We start from the raw sequence: 8,156 nt of genomic DNA, 5'->3' as shown, positions 1-8,156 counted from the left end.
ACGCTCCTCCATCATCACCACGCCGTTGTGCTGCTGCTGGATGGAGTCTTCCTCAACCTCTCCCTCTCTCCTTGCTGGATCAAGGCGTGGGAGACATCGTCGAGCTGTACGTGTGTTGAACACGGAGGTGCCGTCCATTCGGCACTAGGATCATCGGTGATCTGAATCACGACGAGTACGACTCCATCAACCCCGTTCACTTGAACGCTTCCGCTTAGCGATCTACAAGGGTATGTAGATGCACTCTCCTTCCCCTCGTTGCTAGTCTCTCCATAGATAGATCTTGGTGACACGTAGGAAAATTTTGAATTTCTGCTACGTTCTCCAACAAAAATTTCCTCCCCTTGCGAGAGGTATTCTTGGACTGAGGGAGTAGAAGATTAGTTATAGGATTTTGTTTTATTTCTGTGCAATTTTCTTTTTATTGGATACTTGTAAAGACATGGTAATATTCTTGCTGTAATAAAAATTATGGTTCTATTTCATATTTTGTTTTTAAATTATTTTTCCTTAAATGTTGTTTTTTGTAAATTTGTATTTTTTTTGTTTTCCAAATATACTATTAGTGGCGCATTTCAGCCTTTATTGGTGGCGCACCTAGCTTTTTAGCTAGTGGCGCACCTCTAAGGTTACTAGTGGCGCACTTGGCTTTATTACTAGTGGGGCACCTAAAGGTTAGTAATGACGCACTATTAGGTGCGCCATTACTGTCTGGGATAGTAATGGCGCACCAAATGTGCGCCATTACTAAAACTTACTAATGGCGTGCTAGTAATGACGCACCTAATGTGCGCCATTAGTAACCAAAATAGATGCGCCATTAGTAACCTGTTTTCCAGTAGTGAATTAAACTTAAAAAATAACAACAAACTTAGATCTACTTGTTATCCTTATCCACGTCCTCGTCACTGACGAGGTCAATGTAAACCGGAGGCGCCCATGGATATGGCCACGCTGGTGCAATGGACATGCTCGTCAGTGCGCGGGGTGGCGTAGTTGGCGCATCCTGGTGCTTCTCCTCCGGCTCAGGAGTGCAAGGGAACATGGAAGTCCACATTTACCCCACCAGCCCTTGTAGTGGCCACGGCTCTGGCGGCGGCGCGGTGGCCTCCGCCGCTGATGCGTGGAGCGCCATTTGTAGACCAGGCTACACATGAGCTCGGCCAACTCGGAGGCCTCGAGGGCCTACTTGAGGGTCTCGTCGTCCTCAGGCTCCTCCTCCTTCACCATGGTCCCCCGTTGCGGAGCACACGCACGCGGCGGCGCTGGAGCACGTGCGAAGCACGACTGGCGATGTTGGTTGTGCTCGTCGTCGAAACACGTGTCCCAGTAGGGGTAGTCCTCGACAACTGTCAAGTCATGGACGATGTCCTCGGCCAGTAGATCCCGACGACGGCGAATCTCCAAAGCCCCCCCCCCCTAGCCGCGACATTTAGCCGCGTGAGCCTGGGATGGACACCAAGCAGATGCACGATGTGTTCATCTCCTGTTCATGTGGACATAAAACCGACCCAAATTTAGGGTGGATTTGCGTCCATACGGATACAAAACAAAAAGATTTGCCAAATGGGTCACCGCATAGGGCCATGGTTTTTACCCACGCGGACTCAAACGGACGCGAGCGGATGAAATGCGTCCCATGTTGAAGTTTCCCTAAGCACATTCTCTTTGAACCCTCATTTTTTTCTCTCACACAACAACCCCCCTAAATTGTCCTATCACTTCACACATTTCATCGAACATGTCGCGGGTGGCACCGGCAGAGCACGCCTGAATGCGGGACGACCTCACAGACGATGTGTGCATTCCCGAGCAGTTCCACCGCCGGGAGGGCGCGAGATCGGATGGCCTCGCCCGAGCAGTGCCTAGCACGCACGTGCGGCTATAAGCGGCTAGCTAGTTGTCTAGCACGCACACTCGCAGTAGCCAGCCAGAGCACACGCGAGGGCGCCGACAGGGGAGATGAGCGCAAACGGTGGCGGAAGGCGTGAGCGAGCTCTTCTCCGGCTTCGGGAACGGATGTGAGCGACGAGCAGCCTCAGCCTCGACCACGAGCGGCATGGGCTCCACTGGCAGTGCGGGTGGTGGCCAGCACACCCGGGTGAGCTCCTCTCCGGCCTTGGAGGACACGAGCGTGAGCTCCTCCTCTGTCCTAGAAAACGAGAGAGAGAAAAGGGAAAATCTCTACTCCTAATGGACGAATTGGTTGAATAGTCCCCCCCACTTTCAACCGGTTTATTTTCAACTGGTTTATTTTCAACCGGTTTTTCTTCGTCCCACCTCCCACCAGCCCCTCCCACCGGTTTTTCTCTTTTCTCGTCTGACCGGCAATACCCAACATATTTATGGTAATCAATCATAATTAATCCATGTATAGTAATAAATCAATCCAGGTATGGTAAGGTCATAACTCAGAAAATTTTGAATATGGTAATTATATGGTAATAAATTTAAATTACCCCAAAGGCTATCAATCCAGGTATGGTAAGGCCATAACTCGGGAAATATTGAATATGGTAATAAATTTAAATTACCACCAGGTATGGTAAGGCTATCCACGTATAGTAATAAATCATATAGTAATAAATCATAATTAATCCACGTATAGTAATAAATCAATCCAGGTATGGTAAGGTCATAACTCAGGAAATTTTGAATATGGTAATTATATGGTAATAAATTTAAATTACCCCAAAGGCTATCAATCCAGGTATGGTAAGGCCATAACTCGGGAAATATCGAATATGGTAATAAATTTAAATTACCACCAGGTATGGTAAGGCTATCCACGTATAGTAATAAATCATATAGTAATAAATCATAATTAATCCACGTATAGTAATAAATCAATCCAGGTATGGTAAGGTCATAACTCAGGAAATTTTGAATATGGTAATTATATGGTAATAAATTTAAATTACCCCAAAGGCTATCAATCCAGGTATGGTAAGGCCATAACTCGGGAAATATCAAATATGGTAATAAATTTAAATTACCACCAGGTAGGTAAGGCTATCGATCCAGGTATGGCACGCCCTCAACTGATCACCTATCACAATCTCCAGCCCCACGCGCGCACCAAAGAACCCACCCGGCACCAAACGCAGCTCCTCTCGATCCCCTCGAGGAAACGTCGCCGCCGTCGTGCGATCTTCCTGACACAGACGCCGTCGCCGCCTCCTTCCCACCTACGGCGTCCCCCACGTCCATGGTGACGGCGCTCGCGTCCTACACTGACCCTCCGCCTCATATAGGTTGGTCGTTGATGGAGTGGGATGTGCCGCTGCGGTTTGGGGAGGCGCAATCACGATCTGGTTGGGATCTCAGTGTGGAATCGTTCTCTGCGATGAAGGATGGCGCTGCCTCCATGGCAAATGGGATCGGAGGAAGGGGCTCTACGTCGTGAATGTCGGCGAGGCAGCGGCTGAAGGCAAGCCCGGCGGTGAGCACGGGTGTTCGTCCCATGAAATAGGCGGCCACGGAGGGCGGATCTGAGGCCACCCCAATCGTCGGTGGCCCTTCCTCCCATCGATCATCGCCTCCATTCTCTCTCTCCTCTAAATCTTTGTCGCCCCTGCCTGATTCTGGCCGACGCCATCCGGCTCTCGCATCGACCACCACCAGCACGGCTGCGGACGAGGCGCAACCGCAGACGCCGCCGCCGCCATCCTCATCCACCTCCTCCACCATCCTTCCCAGCCGTCGTCGGGGGCACCCGCCATCTGCGCTCTAGCCCACCCGCTCCCTCCTATCCCCTTCCCCTGCCTGCCAGCCCCGTGATCCATCGCACAGATGGCAGGTACTACAGCGACCTCCTCCCCAGTGGATCCGGCCTCCTCCGATGGAGATCCATCCTGGGCACCGCCTTATTCTCATGCGTGCACGTCTATATCAACGTCTCATTCCACCTCACCTGAGCCTTTACCTTCCCACCTCTGCTTCAGATCCACATCACTTTGCAAGGTATGTGCTTGATTGTTCCGAACTGGATCGATGGATTGTGCAAGGTACTTTGGGTGTCGTCATTGACGGCAATTGTCACGCCATGCTACCATCGGAGGGGTCCCTCATCGATGATTAGGGTCTTCCGAACTGCATGAGCTCCATTGAGAAGGATGTTTTTAATTCTGGTTTTGCCTACATGCTTTCTTTGCCTGTATCTACTTAGCTAATGTCTTCTTATAGATAGTAGCTGCTGAAGTGGTGATCAAAGTTGTTCACTATAAGGAAACAACCATGATAACAAAAGTGTATATTCCCTGACCTTTGACCTGAAGTACTTTTTCATTAGAAACTTGCAACAGCCAGGCATTGAAGTTAGCAACAGCTTCATACGTACTGAACTAATTTGCAGCAACACGTACTGAACTAAGTTAGGTTATGCTCATCGTTCCAACATGCTTAGTGCTAACCACCTAGCAAGCTGATCAAACATGAAAAAATTGAAGTGCTACTGCTAATTGTACTATTCTGAATGTGAAAATCTATTTAATTGGCTCTTCTCTAATTGTACACTTGCATAAATCTCAGATCTTGCAAATTACAGTATAACCATAAAAGTCATGCTTTGACTCCTATAGGGCCTTTTGCACTTTAATATGACCAATAGTTTGCCTTAATATCACAGATTGTATTACTACCTTTCTAAGTGAATGACATTCAAGAAGGTCATTAAATAAAACCAAGAAATCCTTCTGGTATTGGAGTGTAGGAAAGTTGAGACTATAAAACCAAAAGGTTATATTTACGTTTATTAGAGAAAGTTCTTTACTTTTTATAGGAAAACACAAAATGTTGCGATGTAGAGTCTAGGTGGTGGACCTCCTTGATCCACTTGGTGGATGAGGGCGACTCCGGTCCTGGCACCCATAGTGCCAGTGATCCAAAAATCATAGGGCCTGGATATAGCTCTAGCAGACGTATGCGGCTTGCGCATCGAGCTTGGTCGTCTCGAGCATGGAGATAGGCGAGTTGTAGACCAAGAGCTGGTACAGAGATAGGCGAGTTGTAGACAAGAGCTGGTGGACAGCAAGAAACGCATGCACACCAAAGAACAAATCTGAGTCACATGCCTACTTCTATTGGTTTCTACAAAGAGCGGCTAGCTTAGATCTTAGACCAGTCGGTCACTGTCGAGGTCGCCAAGGTGATCTTACAGCACCGCCGTGGAGATTTCTCATGATTTTATGTAGGCAAGCCGCAAGCGGTGGTGGTGATTGGCTGGGTGGTGTCGCTGCCTTGGGAAGAGACGAAGTGATGGTAAAAGTAAGCAGGATCCGATGATTCTTCCGTGGGGATAGCCAAAATCAAGATGCCGACTACAGACTCGTCGCAGACTTGCAGTGAACCTGGATGCGGCGAGCCTGATTTGTGGATCGATGGCGGGTCTTGACTTTGTTAGACTGGGATTGGATGGTTGCGGAGGGTGGTGTGCTTGGTTGGGTTCCCATGGAAGAATGTGGCCTCCTCGTGGATCTGGTCATGCCCATCCTAGAGAACATTGTGTCCCTAGCTCCCTCGAGGAGCAAGGACAGTGCAAGCGGCAGCAGGGGGTAGGGGTAGATGTGGGGAGGGATGTCGGCGGCTGCTCGAGGTCATCATGATGAAACCCTTGACGTCCCATCTTTATCAATGGAAGTGGAAGAGCACGAAGTCGAGATTGGATAGATGTTTGAGTTCTTTTTGGCACCGATCGATTCCCCACTTTAGAGATGTATTTTTTTTGCGTGCGAGCAAACAGTGGGTTGATTCTAAAAGGGATAGGCACTTTTCAACAGAAGTGCATGACGGACCAAAAATATGACCTCATTTTATTCGTTTGATAGATATCGTATTATTCGTTGTTGTTCGTTCGGTGAAATTTCCTAATATTTGATTGTTGTGTTTCTAATTAGAGCACCCCATAATCACCCAATATGAGGGGATGATAAATGAAAGATACTGATTATAAATTTTGAAGAGCCCGTGGCAACGCACGGGCGTTATACTAGTTATGTAAGGTTGCAGGTGACGCTAGGTGGGTTGGATGAAATTTGGGCTGACATTGCGGACATGTCGAGCCTCCCCACCTTTTTGAAAAAAAATGTCGAGCCTCCCCATATTTGGCTTATATATGGGTTGGATTTGAGAGGACCAGGACAACCCGGACATGTAGTGAGGAAATGTCCGAGCCCTAATCGAGTTCTTGGCCTGGATGTATAGGAAAAGAATGGGGAGGGGGTCCAGTTGTAGATGCTCTTACTGCTCTTAAACCCTTAAAGCAAATATAATAAAGTGATGCAAGCAACATGTAAGCATTTAAATATGATATTTATACTGAGCTGGAGGAGAGAAAAAAGAAGCAACTTGTAGATTAAAAGTCGACTATAGCATGGAATCCAAAAAACTTTATGAAAGAGTGAGATGGGTTAGATATTAATAAAGTGGTATCTTTTTTTGCGAAAAAGTGATATCTATTTACAATCAACTACTATACATGTTGACTATAAAATTGTCCATAAATCACATGTCAACAAGATATAGCCAACAATCAACTATATTATTAAGCATGCTCTTAGGTGGCGACGTGGGTCCCAAAGGAGCTTCATATTATCTTGATACATGAGTACCATGCGTCAGTAAAATCATGTCTAAATGCGAGAGTGGACAATGCTTGCCACCGAAGAGGCTAGCAATAGGAGGTTATCGAGGCGGAAGCCCAAAACTCAAAAATTTGGATTAATAATCATAAAGAACTCATCAACCAAATAAATGCCTCATGAAATTAATAGTCATAGTACAACAAGTCAAGCATCTCATGGGGGAAGATCGATAGGCTCAACACCATCATTCCATGCGGAAAAAAAATTCTCTTCCATGTGACAGACATTTTGCTTGTCGTGTTGTCACGTGCGGCCCTTTTCTTCTCTCAATTGTTTCCACTCACCTACTCCCTCCGTTCTGAATTACTTGTCTTGGATTTGTCTAGATACGGAGGTATCTAGCACTAAAATGATTCTAGATACATCCGTATCTAGACAAATCCAAGACAGTAATTCGGAACGGAGGGAGTACCTTTTTTTGGCACAGTTGCATGTACACCGGCCCCTCCACTTTGCTCCTCTTTGTCATCCAATCCAATAGATTGTTGGGAAGTTGATCCACCGTTTTCTTGAACTTCTTGATGCCATTTCGAGCTCTTCAACGATGGTTCACTTTGCTTTCCCGTTCAGTTTCAACCAATAATGCGACAAAGTGGATGACTTGCCCTCGGTTTGGTTGTACAAAGTGTCCCCCAAACCCAACTAGCAAAACAAGAATCACTCAAAACAATGCAAAACCGCAATGAAATACAAATGATGACAATGTGAAATAAGTCAAACTTACATGGCTACTCACTGCAATGACGATCTGGTTCCGGCACTATTTGTGTATAGTAACCGCAGAACTTGTAGACGCTCTCTTGGGTGAAAGACGATCTATGTTTGAGAAAGGTCTCTTTGCGGGTGGTATGGATAGCGTGTGGCTCCACATAGTTCTTGTGCTCATGGTAGTGTTTATAGATCTTTTTTGCCAATACTTGACGCCCTTTTGCTCAGTTTTGACAAATGGGATACATGATTGTGGCCAACAAAGATTCACACAACAATACATTCATAACTTGTGAATGTCGGACCTCTTGCCTTTGGTATCTTCGCTTTTTTAGCGTGCGATGTTTGTCCAACATCAAACATAGGGAAATTGATATCACCCATGTCAAAATGCCTAGGTTCTTGACCATCGTGTATCATGTTAATCATGAGTGTGTCCTACAATATACATCGTAATGAAACTACCATCTCTAGTTGATCCAATGGCATATAGGGCAAGAATTAATGTACCATATCTTGGTCGGCCATATCATCAAACAACACAGCATGCCCGACGCCGGCCTTTCCTAACGTTGCCCGCTCCGTTGGAGTTGCGGCAAGTCGTACACCATACCCATGACACCGTCCTCTTTTGTCCAGCGATCCAGAATGCCCGCCCATTGGGAGGTCGGAACAAAGTCGGGCTCGGTCGACAGCTTCTTCCTTCTCACGGTCACGGTGGAAGACACAAAGGCAGTTGCCAGACCTAACGCGCCCAAGTCCATGTCAGCGACCTTCACCAAAGTTGCCTTCTCCACAGCTTCCCAA

This window comes from Triticum dicoccoides, chromosome 1A, assembly GCF_002162155.2.
Source record: "Triticum dicoccoides isolate Atlit2015 ecotype Zavitan chromosome 1A, WEW_v2.0, whole genome shotgun sequence".
Taxonomy (NCBI): domain Eukaryota; kingdom Viridiplantae; phylum Streptophyta; class Magnoliopsida; order Poales; family Poaceae; genus Triticum; species Triticum dicoccoides.
Note: the sequence above shows the minus strand (reverse complement) of the source record.